Source organism: Psammomys obesus, unplaced genomic scaffold, assembly GCF_907164565.1.
Source record: "Psammomys obesus unplaced genomic scaffold, mPsaObe1.curated_primary_1811, whole genome shotgun sequence".
NCBI lineage: Eukaryota > Metazoa > Chordata > Mammalia > Rodentia > Muridae > Psammomys > Psammomys obesus.
In genome coordinates this window covers 680,917-696,528 of record NW_026596287.1, presented here as the reverse complement: position 1 = coordinate 696,528, position 15,612 = coordinate 680,917, and the positions used below count along the sequence as shown (strand labels likewise).

The 15,612-nt window shown below is 45.1% G+C and overlaps 5 non-coding genes across 5 annotated transcripts; 3 read left to right on the top strand and 2 right to left on the bottom strand.

The window, feature by feature from the left end:
- Nucleotides 1-4,438: 4,438 nt before the first annotated feature.
- On the bottom strand, nucleotides 4,439-4,511 carry Trnaf-gaa (transfer RNA phenylalanine (anticodon GAA)). The gene has a single exon. It is a non-coding gene; the product is annotated as a tRNA-Phe (tRNA).
- Nucleotides 4,512-5,590: 1,079 nt separating this feature from the next.
- Trnaf-gaa (transfer RNA phenylalanine (anticodon GAA)) lies at nucleotides 5,591-5,663 on the top strand. The gene has a single exon. It is a non-coding gene; the product is annotated as a tRNA-Phe (tRNA).
- A 761-nt stretch (nucleotides 5,664-6,424) lies between these two features.
- Trnai-aau (transfer RNA isoleucine (anticodon AAU)) lies at nucleotides 6,425-6,498 on the top strand. The gene has a single exon. It is a non-coding gene; the product is annotated as a tRNA-Ile (tRNA).
- Nucleotides 6,499-13,944: 7,446 nt separating this feature from the next.
- Nucleotides 13,945-14,018, bottom strand: Trnat-agu (transfer RNA threonine (anticodon AGU)). The gene has a single exon. It is a non-coding gene; the product is annotated as a tRNA-Thr (tRNA).
- A 467-nt stretch (nucleotides 14,019-14,485) lies between these two features.
- Trnai-aau (transfer RNA isoleucine (anticodon AAU)) lies at nucleotides 14,486-14,559 on the top strand. Its single transcript has one exon. It is a non-coding gene; the product is annotated as a tRNA-Ile (tRNA).
- The last annotated feature ends 1,053 nt before the right edge of the window (nucleotides 14,560-15,612 follow it).

The window sequence follows — 15,612 nt, the reverse complement described above, 5'->3', positions numbered from 1 at the left end:
CTCACAGACATCTGCCTAGGGGTTAGAGGCAGCTGTTGCTCTATCCAGCCAGATGCAGGTTTATCATAGGTCATCAAATTGACTTTCACTCACCAATTCCTAAGTGTCCAGTTTCCCCCAGAAGAAACTAGTGCTGAGATCCTCCCTAGTGGGGCATAAAAGTCAGCTACCCAATAGCAAGTTTGATTGCATTTATCTATTTTGGTCATGGGTAGGGAGGCCTTTTGTTCATGCTGAAATAGATGTAAATATGGATGGAAGCTTATCTTCAATTGTCTGCAATGCTCCTGCCAAAACCAGCATGTGTGGACTTGGAGATCACCTGTTTGCTGTCTCGATGTTCCAGACATCATGCTTCTGGTCAGAGAATTGTGCTGCCTCTATAATAGTTTGTCCGCTGGCCCACCCACACTTGTCAGTTCTCCACCTTATCTATTCCTCATCATCCTGAAGCAGCTGGATTGACATGGTGACACCAGCTAGAAGGTGATTCCTTCCTTGCAGGGGAGGGTGTTCCTTGCACTGGGACACAACTTTCTAGGAGGTTATGTGTGTTCTGAGTCAGAATCTGGTATATGGTGTTATTTTGCCCACAGCCAGTATTTAGATATCCAGAATGAACAGATAAAAATAAAAGCAGCATCATTCACTGTGACTCCTAATGGTCCACTTGCGGATCTTTGGTTCCTGTTCCCACAACTGCATGTCTTTCTGGCTTGGAATCTTAGCTCTGATGGAGGGACGCTTCCCTTAAAAGGTGTAATTGTGAGGTTACTGACTGCTTCCTCATGCCTCACAGACCAGTAAGGCAGATGGTGGACTAGAGTGACTTACCCTGACGATCAAAAGGAACACGAACTATTAATCAGCTAATGGGTAAGAAGGGGCACATGTAAAACACAAGAGATCCTTTAGACTATCTCCTCATAGTACTGTGCCTTATGGTTAGGGTTGATGTCCAGACCTGTAGCATGACATTAATAAAGTAACAATTTTTCGTTAGCCCCACTAACTCCCAAAATAATTGACACAAAGAGACTATAATTTATTTTAAAAGCTTTAAAGCACTAGAGCTGGGCAGATATCAACCCTCTAAGCTATTTTAAAATTTCCCAGCTGCACAGTCCACGTTACCTGCCTTAGTCATTCCCATGTGGTATGCTTCTGTTCTATCAGTCTGTCCTCATGACAATGTGCTCATGGTCCATTCTTCCCCACGGTGACTTCCTTCTCTCCAGCTTCCTCTCCTCCTCCATCTTCTTCCTCTTCTCCCACTTCTGCCAGCCTTGTGGTCCCTATCAGACCCCAAGCCTGGGAACCTAAGGCCTGCCTACATCTCTTCTGCCCAGCCCAGGCTGTCAGCAACTTTGTTAACCAATCAGGGATAGTTGGGGAGCAAAGTTACACAGCATCACTTTGTATATGTGAGAATGTGCTTGTCTGGGGTGTAACCAGATCTTAGCGGGGCAGTGATTAGCATTAGAATACAAAGCAGCAGACCAGCCTCCAATACAGACCCATCAGGAAAATGAAGGTATAAGTAGAATTATTTAGACATTACTGCAGAGCAAGGTGTCCACATGGAGGCATTGGCAGCAGGCACATCAGTGTTTCAATATCAAGGTACCCTGTGGGTCTCACAGGGTGGGACACCTGTATGGGTTTTCTTTGAGGGTCTGGCTCTCTGCACCATGTAGGCAAATATTACCAGGGACTCAAACTTTTGAAACTCTGAGCATGCTTAATAAAGAATAAATTTCTCTACACAGGTTTCAGGATGCCTGTTGGTATAATGTTCTTTTGGAATATATACAATTTACCCTTGTTCATTCAAATGCTGATTTCTCTCCCCTCAACCACTCTCTGGTTTCAATCCAGACATTGCATTGTGATACTTATTCTAAGCATCACCTGTCTCAACTTTGTGTAAACATGCCAAAATAAAACAACCAGCCTCAATGGAGAGAAAGGCGTAGGAGGGAGAGGGGAGGAACCAGAGGAGAGGAAGGAGTGGGAGACAGAGGAGGAGGAGAAGTGGCAGGAGAGAAGCTGGGGGAGCAGAGGCTGGAGGAGAGGTCTTGGAACTACGTGGAGAAATGAACAGGACCTAGGATATCACTCAAAGCAAGTATAACGTGGGAAATCTGAATGGTAGGCGCTATGCAGGCTTGGAGGTTTGGATGGAGTAACTATTGCCCAGCATTGTGTTCTAGGTTAACTAAAAAAAATCCTAGTCTCTGTGTGGTGATTTGGTTAAACAGCTGTTTAGGATTAACAGCAGCTTTACTAAAAGTTATATCAATAGTATATATTAAAAACCTACACAACAGATGCCCTAAGGCAGACTGCAGTTAGAGTTCTTTGCTGTGGATGTAAACATGTTTTTGTTTTGATCCCAGGTGTAGGATTTGGGGCTGATTCAGATTGCCCACAACAGCAAAGTATTTACCTCATGCAGGCTCTGACAGGGGCTCTTTGCCAGATGCAGATAGTTTAACTCTGAGAACGCTGGAGAGGGAATAAATGCCAGAGCCCAGAGAGTGTTGGAGGATTTTTCTCCGAGAAAGAATGCTTCTGATGCCCTCCCTCAATCTGCTACTCCTGGTTGCTATTGATGCAGTTTCATGAGAAGACATTGGAGATATACCAAAATGAAGATTGGACTTCCCACAAGGAACCTGACGACTCTAACCAGCAGGAAGGAGCTAGAGGGAACTCTGCCCCCTTTCCCCACTAACTTTCTTTCTCTCTCCTACCTGGTGTTGGGGTGCTGGAAGGAGTTGGCATGGAGAAGAGGTATTAAGAATCATAAATTAAATAGAGTTAAAATGTATGTTTACAGATTTTTAGGCTAACCTAGTTTGGTCCTGCTCAGAGGCGTTAAGGTCCTTGGTCTGAGGCAGAAGAAGTCTCTTATTCTGAATAGCTGAGCATGGCTGTCTTTCTCAGAATGGCATTTTCAACTGTTTGTCGACTAGTTCTTTCATGTTAGGCAGGTTGGGATCTCATTATTTCCTTTAATACAAGATAAAGTATGTTTTATGGAGATGTTTATATGAGCCAAGCTGACAATAGAAAGAGCTGGGATGGTTAAGTTTATCTCACTGTTGGTCTCAGGCTGGGCAGGCACTGATTATGTATCCCAGACTGGCCTTCATCTCCAGGCAGTCTTCCAGCCTCAGTTTCTCCAGTGCAGGGCTTATCCAGGCAGGCTTTTCTGAAACAGATGATGAGGCTGGACTCAGCTCAAGGATAGATTTAGTTTCACGGCAAACCTTGTGGAAATAGTAGAACATGAGTCCAGTGAGAGCATTACCAGGTACTGACCCAGTCCCCAAAAGTGAAGAATCCTGTCCTGGGATGCGGTGGGAAAGGGGGAACACTGAGGCTCTCACGTTCTGCTTACCTAAAAATTAGCGAGCAAGAAATTTCTCTCGACTCAAGTACTTTTACTCCCGTGTTTGAAATGGAGCAGATGCCCTTGATCACAGGCAATTATGTGATCGAACCATGGAAAATATGACCATTTGTTGTGTTCTTGGAAGGAAAAAAAAAAAATTATTTCCAAACATGTTTGAGCTGGAAAGGGAAGAAAACATGCTCCAGGTGAGTCTCGAACTCACAGCCTCGGCATCACCCGCACAAGTTCTGCTGTATAAGTACCACACGCTAAACAACCGCACTGACTGGACACGTGCTTAGTTGATTTTAAGTAACGAAACAAAAGCAGATTTTTCTGTGTGTGCAATGAAAACTACATATTTCTCGAAGGAGCTCTTTAAGCTATATTCACAGATTTAAACGAGGGGGTCTGAGATACTGCAGCAGCAGATTCCGCCCTGAGGCTGTAACAGTTGATGAAGTTACCCTGAAAGGGGGCTCATGACCCCACGTTTCTCTTTTAGAAGCGCGCCAACCTACACTACAAATGGAAACTTCTCAGTAACTTGTTCTCTATTGCCTGTTTCTTCCAAGTCGGTTCAAAGCAAATTCTCGGAGACCCGGGCACACGTCAGCATCTAGGCTGAGAACTGGGGCTACCAACTCCACTGCACATAGGAAATCGGCCATGGCTTTCCTTCTCGGTATGGAGAGGTCCAGGGAACCATGATGATGCTAGGGGCAGAACAGAGCCTGGCACATGCAGCCATTAGCTCTGAGCTCCACTCCTTTCCCTGAATCTTACACATACACTCAATAACATCTGCTTTTACACAAATAAGGCCGTGTGTGTGTGTGTGTGTGTGTGTGTTCCTACTTCCTTTTGGGGCATTAGCGAAAACTGAGGAAGGACTTAGCTTCTTAGACACCTGAAGATTTCCAAAAGCCCTTTTCTATGATAATCCAAAATTACGCGGTTCCTCATTCTATCACGGGGTCATTAGGGCAGCGTCGGCAAAGAAACAAAGTGCACAGTAGGGTGTGAAAAAGAACCTCTTGCCGAAACCCGGGATTGAACCAGGGACCTTTAGATCTTCAGTCTAACGCTCTCCCAACTGAGCTATTTCGGCCTGGCCTTGGGTGTCTGGCCAGTTGTATCAGGGCTCCAAAGTGTCCCCGGAAGGGGACAAGGGACAGAAAAACCAAAAACCAACCAACCAACCAAACAAATAGAAGTCAGGAAAGTAAAGAGTCGAAAGCTGGAGTCCCAAGGTCGAATGGTGAAAGCCTGAGAGTTTATTAACAGCTCTTTTTATATCCCCAAATAGAGAAGCAGAAAACAAGTCAGGGGGAAGAGCAGCAGAGAGCAGAATTACAGGGAGCTCAAGAGAGCTCAATTTCTCCTTTAGCAAGGTACGTTCTGGCATGGCAAACAAAGCATTTTACATCTCAGAGTCTGGCACATTTGACCACATACATACGAGGGTATCACCAAGCGCCAGACCCGGGACTACTGCCCTGCCGGAAGCCCCGCCAGTCCGTAGCTGGCTTGGCTCTGGCTAGGTGAGGGGCAAAATGCCCAAATCTCATCACCTCGGGGCAGTCTCCGGTCTAGCACCCAACATTTCTGGATCAAAGTTTTGATTCTCCCTGTTCCTGTGTCTCTCAAGTCTAACGGTTCTCTCTTCCTGTCCCGCTTTCTCTCTTCTTTCTCTGAAGCAAATGTTTCCTACAGTGTTAGTTCCTTTTATGGACGCTCTGTTTCCCCCACCCCCACCCCACACCCCACCCCGCGCAATGTATTTGCAGGAAACAGGTCACTTAAAGAGAGGAAATGCCAAAAAAGAGGGGCTGAGGGGTGTTAGCTGGGAAGCGGGGGGAGGTCAATGCAGAAGTTGATGGGAGAGGAAGGATGAATAATACTAAGACTGTGTGAACAAAAGCAACATAGGCATTATTTTACGTTTACCTAAAATTACAATCCCTCTCTGTTTAAATGAACTTCTACAATACGTGGGGTGATAATGATTTTCCCAAGAGCCATAAACTATTTAACGAAAGCTCCAGCACCAGGTGCAAGAAGCCTCCTTTAGAGTTGTTGGTTGGAGAAATACAAGGGACTCCCCAAGGCATTGACTTTTTCTGTCCCTTGTCCCCCTCCGGGGACATTTTGGAGCCCTGATACAACTGGCCAGACACCCAAGGCCAAGCCGAAATAGCTCAGTTGGGAGAGCGTTAGACTGAAGATCTAAAGGTCCCTGGTTCAATCCCGGGTTTCGGCAAGAGGTTCTTTTTCACACCCCACTGTGCACTTTGTTTCTTTGCCGACGCTGCCCTAATGACCCCGTGATAGAATGAGGAACCGCGTAATTTTGGATTATCATAGAAAAGGGCTTTTGGAAATCTTCAGGTGTCTAAGAAGCTAAGTCCTTCCTCAGTTTTCGCTAATGCCCCAAAAGGAAGTAGGAACACACACACACACACACACACACACACACACACACACACACACACACACGGCCTTATTTGTGTAAAAGCAGATGTTATTGAGTGTATGTGTAAGATTCAGGGAAAGGAGTGGAGCTCAGAGTTAATGGCTGCATGTGCCAGGCTCTGTTCTGCCCCTAGCATCATCATGGTTCCCTGGACCTCTCCATACCGAGAAGGAAAGCCATGGCCGATTTCCTATGTGCAGTGGAGTTGGTAGCCCCAGTTCTCAGCCTAGATGCTGACGTGTGCCCGGGTCTCCGAGAATTTGCTTTGAACCGACTTGGAAGAAACAGGCAATAGAGAACAAGTTGCTGAGAAGTTTCCATTTGTAGTGTAGGTTGGCGCGCTTCTAAAAGAGAAACGTGGGGTCATGAGCCCCCTTTCAGGGTAACTTCATCAACTGTTACAGCCTCGGGGCGGAATCTGCTGCTGCAGTATCTCAGACCCCCTCGTTTAAATCTGTGAATATAGCTTTAAGAGCTCCTTCGGGAAATATGTAGTTTTCATTGCACACACAGAAAATCTGCTTTTGTTGCTTCCTCATTCATCTTCTGGCCGGTTAGCTCAGTTGGTTAGAGCGTGGTGCTAATAACGCCAAGGTCGCGGGTTCGATCCCCGTACGGGCCAGTGAGCAGCCTTTTGACTACAGCCAGATTTCCCCAACGTGGTGCCGGGTTCCTTAATTTCCAGCAGTTGTGAAGCCAAGTCACCCGCGTCTCCAAGTTTCAGGACAGTGTAGTCTGCACAATGACCCCGTTCTTTTAAAAAGTTCAAGAAAGAAAAAGCAAAGATTCCCCCCCCCCAGTGACGATACACATCAGGAGGCAGAGGGCGGAGGTGCTCACGGGTTCGAAGCCCATGACGTCGCGGCGAGTGTGAGAGCTTTTAGAGGGAGTCGGGGGAAGGCATGAAGTCTTCTCTCTCCCTCAGGGTACGGGGGGAGCCCACTCGGATAGCAGTCAATGGGAGCTTTCTTCTGTGTCCGTTGCTCAGCCTCGTCTAAGCAACCGTGTGCTCTGCACCGCGCCGGGAGGTGCGCAGGGCCCACTCTCTGCTGCATCTGACAGAATCCCTCCCCTCTTGGCCTGGTGCAGAGAAGAACTCCGCCGTTCAGGTGCGCGCTCCGAGGATTCCTTTCCGCGCTCCCTCAGCGCCCTCGCTCCCTCCCGTCTTCCCGCTGGGTAGTTCGGCTGTGTTAGTCGGTGCCAGTGTCTGTGAGATCGCGGATCTGCCTCCACCTCCGAACACTGCGTTTCTGGTCCACAAGCCAACCGGTCTCTCTTTTACCGTTTTTATTTAACTTAGTTTACACTAGTTTTAAGTTAGCATGCAAAGCAATAGCTTTCCCTGCGGCATCTTCACACAAATGTCATTATACTTTGATATTATCATCCCACTTGCCATCCTGGGTTCTCTTCCTTGCCGGTTCTCTTCCTCTCTCCAAATCCTCTTCAGATCCTACACTTCTTTTTACTCTCTTGTCCCACACCTCCAATCCACCCCCCCACCCCCGCCATCCCACCTCCCACACCTTAGACTTTTTCCTCCCCTTTCTCTGTCCTCTTTCTGATTTCCTGCCCATCTTGCATTTCTTCTGACTCCGGGAATTAAGGAAGAGAGAAAGTAGGAAAAAACAAAACAAAACTGTCAGAAGATGGGTGCTTAATTGCTTTGGAAGTAGCTTTCAGACTCAGAAAATTAACTTCACAGATCACGAATGCCTGGGCTCTTGAATACTATGAGCTGTTTCTGTGTGTATTTGAATGACAGCGTTCAGGAGAGAAGCAAGCTGACAGTGGGCAAACCAGGAGAAGCAGCAAGCCAGCCAAGCAGCGCTCTGCCATGGCTTCTGCGTCAGCTCCTGCCTCAAGGATCCTGCCCTGTTTGGGTTCCTGTCCTGACTTCCTCTGTTGATGAACAGCAATGTGGAGGTGTAAGCTGAATGAACCCTTTCCCTCCCCAACTTGCTTTTTGGTCATGGTGTTTTTCATAGCAATAGAAACCCTAACTAAGACACATACAGATTCTACACGTGAAGGGAAAATATGCCGTGTTTTGTATCTCCCTCCTTTTAGACCTTTTTCCCACGGTGCTTCAGTCTCCTTGTTTTCATAAAGACCGCTTTTATCTCTGAGATACTAGTTATGCTATAGGGAGAAGACCAATTTATTTATTTATTTTTTCAGCTTTGTGTTTGTACCTCTTTTCTGTGCCTCGTTCTGAACTTTGTTACTCTAGTTCAGCTGGATCACGTACCACACTGACTTTCCTACAGTATAGCTGAATGGATGTGGGTGAGGCACAGCATTCATCACTGAGCAGTTCTATTTTGCGGAATGTACGTGTTGCAAAAAATGAGGTGTCTTTCCATACACTTCAGAAGATATTGACCAGTCTTTTCCTCGTGTTGCAAAAAGTACTTACTCACCAATGATAAATTTATTGTAAAGTGGCATTATAACTCAACAAATAACGAACGAAAGGCACTTAAATGTAAACCAGAATTCAGCTCGTGGGTGTTCGCTGGATGACTTCAGGCTGTAAAGGGTTTGTCTGGGTAGGATGCTGATCTCACCACTAGATCATCAAATATTTTGCAGAAATCAAGCAGGAAAATGTAGCTGTAAGCGGAATTTGAACCTGAACCTGCATGGGGGAGCTCCATCGGATTCAAAGTCCAATGCCTTAGAGGTGTATTCATCAAAATAAATAAATAAATAAATCAACATGTATCATTTGCTGGAGAGGAGGCTGAGCTCCACTTGACAGGCACTCTCCAGAGAACGCTCTCTTCTACGCCAACCGCCCAACTCTATCACAGCAGAACTCCTCCTTGTTCCTCAAGAAAAGGCAGCACACACACTGTCTCTGGCGTGTGGTCTGTTTGTTTGTTTGTTTGTTTGGTTGGTTTTGCCTGCCAGGTGTCAGGCACTCTGAAGTAGGTGAGGTATGTAAGTGGTTACAAAAAAAGGGGTGGCTTCTGTTATTACTATAAAACCCTGTGCTTAGTTTTTCTGGAGTTTTAGAGTACATGTTGAGTATAATCTTGCACAACGGGAACGTTAATCTACAGTTACTGAATTTGTGCATCAGGCTGGGGCCAGCTTCAGCTGGCTGTTGAGCCTTCTTCCCAAGTGAGGAGGAGAAATGACAGTGACTGTCAGTCAGGTGAACATGGCAGCGCCATCCTCATCTCTGAGAGTCTTTCCGTGGGTTCCCTGCTTACTCCTGTTAGAAACCCACAGAACCATCCCAACTTCACACAAAAAAGCACATGAACAAAGTGAGAGTAGGCTGGCATACAGTCTCCTTTTGCAAAAAGGGTGTCCCTGAATCCCAGATAGGCTGGCAAGAATACTTGGCCAATTTCGCAGTATTCTGTGTTTCACTTGTAATGTACGTAGTGAGTTCATCTCTCAAGGGGAGTGGGAGCTTAGCCTCACAACCTGATTGACTGCTAAGCCTCACAAAGGAGAAGGGGAAGGCTCAGGAAATATGAGCCTCTGCAGGACTAACTTTTGACAGAAGCAAAGCAAGAGAAAACAAACAGCAACAGAGACTAAGGCTTTTCATGCTCCTGAGCCCTATGTGACTATGAACTCTGTGAGACTCAGTCCACCAGGGCAAAGGCAGTCCTGTGAAGCTCTTTCTTTCCTTCCCACTTCTTTCACTCCTTAGGTTATTAGCTCCACATTCTTTGTGTCCATTGCCTATCTATCTATGTATCTATCTATGTATCTATCTATCTATCTATCTATCTATCTATCTATCTATCTACCATTTACATACTCATCTCTCCAATCCAATCAGGAACTTTTTGGAGGCATAATAGTGTCTTTTATTTTGGGGGACGGGTGGGTGAGAAGGGAGGTTAGTGACAATGGAGCAGGGTTTCTTACCAGGCAGGCATGTGCCTGTCATTCCAGCACTGGGGAGATAGAGCAGAACGGTCAGGAGTAAAAGACCAGCCTTTAATACTTGGTCTATACAGAGACCCTCTCTCTCACGCCTCCCAAACTTGAATGCTATCAAGTTGCCTATAATAGGGTACTTACTCGGACAGTGCTCTCAATGGTATAAAATTTACTCTCACTTTATGTCTCCCTTTATTGTTTTCTCTTATACTCCTCTTCTGCTTTTAAGAGATGGCCACTTTTTATTTTATTATCAGCTGTCTCTTCTAAACAGCAGAATTTTATTTCTAGAAAACTAAGAAATCCCATGAAAAGAGCAGTGTTTGGGAACCAGGTGAAACATTTTGGCATCGTTTAATCCCAATCTTAGTGCTATATACCTCTTCGTTTTTAGTCAGTCAGCGTCTTACTATGTAGTCCTGGAATTAGAGAGATCCTCTTGCCTCTGCCTCCTGAGCACAGGGATCAAAGGCGTGCACCATCATGCCCAGTTCACCTCTGCTTTCTTTGGAGACTTTGAAGGCTGTACCTTTAATGCCATCCATCAGAGCCCTTCCCTTTTCTCTCCGCCTGGGGAGGGAGGTGGTCTGCTTTCTCACTGCTGCTTTTCTCCTTGCCCTGGACTTTGGGTACCATGGATGTTTCAACCCTTCCTACTTTCTTATTCTTTTATAGTTGCTTTTGCAGTTTAGGGGTTTCTGTTTTTGAGTCCCAGGAAACAGCCCTTGAACATTTAATTTTACAGGTGTCCAAGTTGCTTGTGTCTGTTTAACTCCTAGACCTGGACATTGCCTTTCTTCTTTATCCTGCACTCTTTCTTCTGTAATAATGTTAGCATTTATTAATACTTTAATAATGTAATATTTAAAAAATACTCACCAGCTACACTTGAAACAGGTTTGTTTTTCACGGCCTGTGAAATATACTAGTTTTTCGTAGAGAAATTTTAATTCAAAACATGGCTCCTCTGGCAAGAGACAATATTCTTGTGGAATGTATACAATTTACCCTTGTTCATTCACATGCTGATTTCTCTACCCCACTATCTGATTTCAATCTGGACATTGCATTGTGATGTTTATTCTAAGCATCACCTGTCTCAAGTGTATGTAAACATGCCACCATTTGTTCAATATATTGTCAATTAAACATCCAGCCAGTGCTGAGCAATGGAGAGAATAGGATGGGACATCCTGGTTTGGAGGGGAGGAGAAAGAAGCAATAGGGGGGAATCAGAGAGGAGAAGGGCAGGAGAGGACTTGGAACCAGGACGAGAGATGAACTGGACCTAAGATATGACTAAAAGCAAGCACAATGTGTAATATCTGAATGGTTGGAGGCTATGTAGGCTTGGAGGTTTAGGATGGAGTAACTATTGTTCAGCATTGTGCTCTAGGTTAATTAAATAATTCCTAGTCTTTATGTGGTGATTTGGATACACAACTGGATTAGGAATAACCACTATATTTTTCTAATAATTTGTTTAACTTTATTTTATGTGCATTAGTGTGAAGGTATCAGATCCCTTGGAATTAGCATTACAGACAGTTGTGAACTGCCATGTGGGTGCTGGGAATTGAACAAGGACGGGTCCTTTGGAAGAACAGACAGTGCTCTTAACCACTCGAATAACCACTTTTAACCTAAAAGATAAATCAATAATAAATATTAATATTCTACAGCAGATCACATTCAAAGGACTTTTAGGTCTCTGTGATCCATGTGGAATACAAACATGCCTTTAGTCCCAGGAGACAGAGACAAGCAGATCTCTAAATTCAAGGCCAGCCTGGTATAGAGCAAATTTCAGATAAAGAAAAGCTTAGGTCCAGGTGTGGTGGTTTATGTCTTTAATGCCAGCACTCAGGGGATGGAGGCATGCAGATTTCTGAGTTCTGGTCTTTTCTGCTCTGGCAGTTTGGTTGAGTCAGTGCGTTGAGAGGCAGTGCAGTGGAGCTGAGTTTGTGGCAGTTCAGTTCTCTGAGTTCACAGGCAGTTTTACCAGGACAGCTTTACAGAGACAGGTTGAAAAGAGAAAGCTTGAGAAAGGTGAAGACAGAATGAGCCAGAGAATAAGAAGAAGCCAGAAGATTAGAACAGATTGCTAGAGTCTGGGGCCAAGCAGAGATATTCCGTCAGAAACTGAGGGAGAAGCCAGATGGGACCAGCTTGGAGAGGTTTGAGCCAAAACAGCAGAGTTGAACCAGTCAGCAAGCATTTAGAAAGAGCTAGGAAGGGTGAGCTTATTGAGCAGTAAGTCTCTTTATGGGGGCTGGACTCTTCTAGGACCAGGCCTAGGTTTGAAGATGGAGGCATAAGCCTCCACGATGACAATTAAATCAAGAGAATAAAATTTACTTTTACAGATCCGTGTCGTCATCCCCCACCTCCCCACAGCCAGAAGGGTAGTCCTGGCTGTCCTGGAAGTCTCTTTGTAGACCGGTCTGGCCTCAAACTCAGATATCTGCCAGCCTCTGACTCCCCGGCACCATGCCTGGTATGCTAGGTTTTCTTAATGCTTCTCCTGCCAAGTTCTTAAGAAATTGAAACAAATTTTTTTTTTCAATTAAAAACCAAAAATGAAAAAGAAACTGAAACGATTGTAAAATATTTTTAAAATTGTATTTTTATTAGATGTGTTTATTTTATGTTTACGAGTATGTAGGTGCACCATATGTATGCAGAGCTCACAGCGGTCAGAAGAGAGAGCCGGATCCCCTGGAACTGGAGTCATGGATGGTTTTGGGCCACCATGTGGATGCTGGGAACTGAACCACTTGCAAACTATTTTGCTGTTGCTAAGTGCAAGTTTGTTTCTTCTGGGACCCAACCTCCCTCATTAGCTTTTGCTGCTTTTTATTTCAAACCCCACAAAAGCAAATTGCTTAGGATTGCCGTCTCAAAACAACAGACAAAACCCTCAAAGACAGACCTCTCTATTTGTAAATGACACTTGGTCCTTGAGGAAGGAAGCTCTGGATAAATAAAGAACACAATAGGTCTGGACACTGTTGATTTTTGACCACAGACAGATTCTTGATCAAACCTCTTGAGGTAAGCCTGGGCTACAGAGGCCAGCTTCAGCTCCAGGGTAAGACGCTGTCTCAGAAAGAAAGAAGGAAGGAAAGAAAAAAAGCCTTCCAGCCATCCTTTGACACAGATACAGCTGTGAGTGCTTGAGCCATGTTGAAAGAGTTATATGTTTTTGTCATATTCTTTTTTTATACATTCAATGCTTTCAGAGCTACATACGATTCTGTAATATCAACTTTCATGGTAAGGGTAATTTGCTATTATTTTATTGATTTTAACTTTGTAGTCATAGCAATCTAAAGCAGGGCCTTCAGCAAGCCAGGGAAGCCCTGTGTCCGTGAAGTATGACCCCAAGCTAAGCAGTCCTGTGCACTGTTAGTCTTCCAGAACACTGCATAGTCTTGAATGCTCAGCTCAAAATAAATAAATAAATAAATAAATAAATAAATAAATAAATAAATAAATAAATTCTCTGATTGTAGAATTCTGTGAACCTTATTAAAGAAGGGAGATTTTACATAGTTTAACATGGATGTCTTAATTTTTCGGAGTTTGATGTCTTTTGCAGTTATTCTATGCAAAATCTGCCTGAGAAGGATCAAGACATCAAATCTCAAGATTACTTTTTCAATTACCTATAGTCAGTTGTCAGAGACATATGTTTCATTACTAATAATCTTAACACACACACACACACACACACACACACACACACACACACACACCGAAAACAGGAGCCTAGTCTTGAACTCCCGATCTTTTCACCTCTTTGTCCCAAACACAAGAATTACAGGCTTGGACCATCACTCCCAACATGTTTAAGGTCCATACATTATCATTCCTTCTCAACAGTGTGTAATGCAAAGGAGCAAACCTCAGCTAGTCCAGGCTCTGCACCTCTAATCTCGTGACCTCAAAGCCGCAGCTCTGGTTCTGTCCTCGGGAGTTCCTGGAGGTTTTTTTTCCGAATTCCTCTGTCTCCCGTCTCGATCTGCCAGTGCAAGGCTGTTCAGTTTCTCAGCAAAGTTTAAAAGGCTGGATATGCTCCAACTCCTGTGCCCAAAGGAAAAACCCTCCGCTGCAATCACTGCGAATGCCAGGTAGAATGAGTAGGAACCAAGCAAAAAGGCCCCGCTGGGATTTGAACCCAGGATCTCCTGTTTACTAGACAGGCGCTTTAACCAGCTAAGCCACGGAGCCAGAGCTGGAAGGATGTGAAGTTATGCATTATTTGAATACGCGCTAACATGTGCCCAAGGTTCAGGGGTTCTAGGATGTAGGATGGAAACGGAAAGGACCAGAAATAACCGGCCACCAACCTCCCGCGCTGGCAGAGGCCGTTGCGAAGCCAGAAGAAACCTCTGACCCGTCGCCGCATCGAGACCGCACCTGCGGCTGAGGACTTAATCGTAGGTGCAGCCCGCATCCACGGGCGCCGGGGGCGGAGGGAGGAGAGCGCTTCCCGCCCGGTTCATCTGGCTTAAGGGAAATCAGAGAAACAAAAAGCCTCAAAGAGTCGCAAACGCTTTCTTAGGTGGCACAGCGCTCCTGGTTCCGGCCGAATCAGTACCGTGACTTGTTTGGAAAGTCAAAAATCAAGGAAAAAATAAGAAAAAATGCTGTGTGAGATCTTTTATACTTGGAAGGAAGGAGTCATTCTGTGTTCTGGCCGGTTAGCTCAGTTGGTTAGAGCGTGGTGCTAATAACGCCAAGGTCGCGGGTTCGATCCCCGTACGGGCCAGCGGATGATGATGATTTTGCACGAACTGTTAACTAAAAAAAAAAAAAAAATCCGAACAAAAACCTTAATAATCATCCTCGCTGAAAGGTACCCTTCAGTTCGCCCCTTGTAAAGACCGTAACTGAACCCAAACGCTACTGTGTATCCTAGGCAACAGCCAAGGCTCCCTGGAGTCCTTCCCCTGTCTTTTTCTGGCTGAAATGTCCACTCCGCTTACTGCCTCTTTGCCCTTCGCTGCCCTTATTATTGACACCTCATTATTTTTTCATCATACTGATGTATGCTCTTCATTGTTTTAAAATGCCTCCCTAATAGCTAATAGCTCCAGACTGAGATGATGGGAAGCTATGCCATCCCTTTTTTGGTATTGTTGCTGTCATCTTTCTATGGCTGAGAGCAATAACTGAGTCCTCGGGAAGTGAAGCCTGAGGTCTAACTGTTGGATCCTTGGTGCCGAGTCTGGCATATAATAGGTAGCTTCCGTATGTCTTTTGCAGAATGAAGGACAGCAGACACACATGCAGGCAAAACACATACCAAAATAAAAATAAAATACAAAACATCAGAGTCCTCAGTATATTTTATCCCTGTCGGAAGAAAAAACATTCAGAGAAGAAAGGTGACTACATCCATGAAATAATATGTGATTGAACTGGAATCACAGTAAAATCAGGCAGTCAGTCGTGGCCATGAAAATTCATCCACACAGCAGTGTGACAGTGGGCTGCGTAAGTTTGCGGTCCTGGTTAGTTTTTGTCAACTTGACACCAGCTGTGTTCACTTGAAAGAGCAGAACCTTGATTGAGGAATGGCCTTTCTCGGATTGGCCTGTGGGGCAACAGATTGATTTCTGATTGATGTAGCAAGTGCCACTGAGGCCAGGTTGCCCTCGGCTGTGTAAGACAGCCTGGCTGAGTATGAAGAATTGAGGCAAGCCAGAGAGCAGCCTTCCTTCACGGTCTTTGCTCTAGGTTCCACCTGCAAGTTTCTGCCCTGAGTTCCAGGTCCGACTTCCCTCAACCACAGGCCATAACCTGGAAGATGAGAACAAGC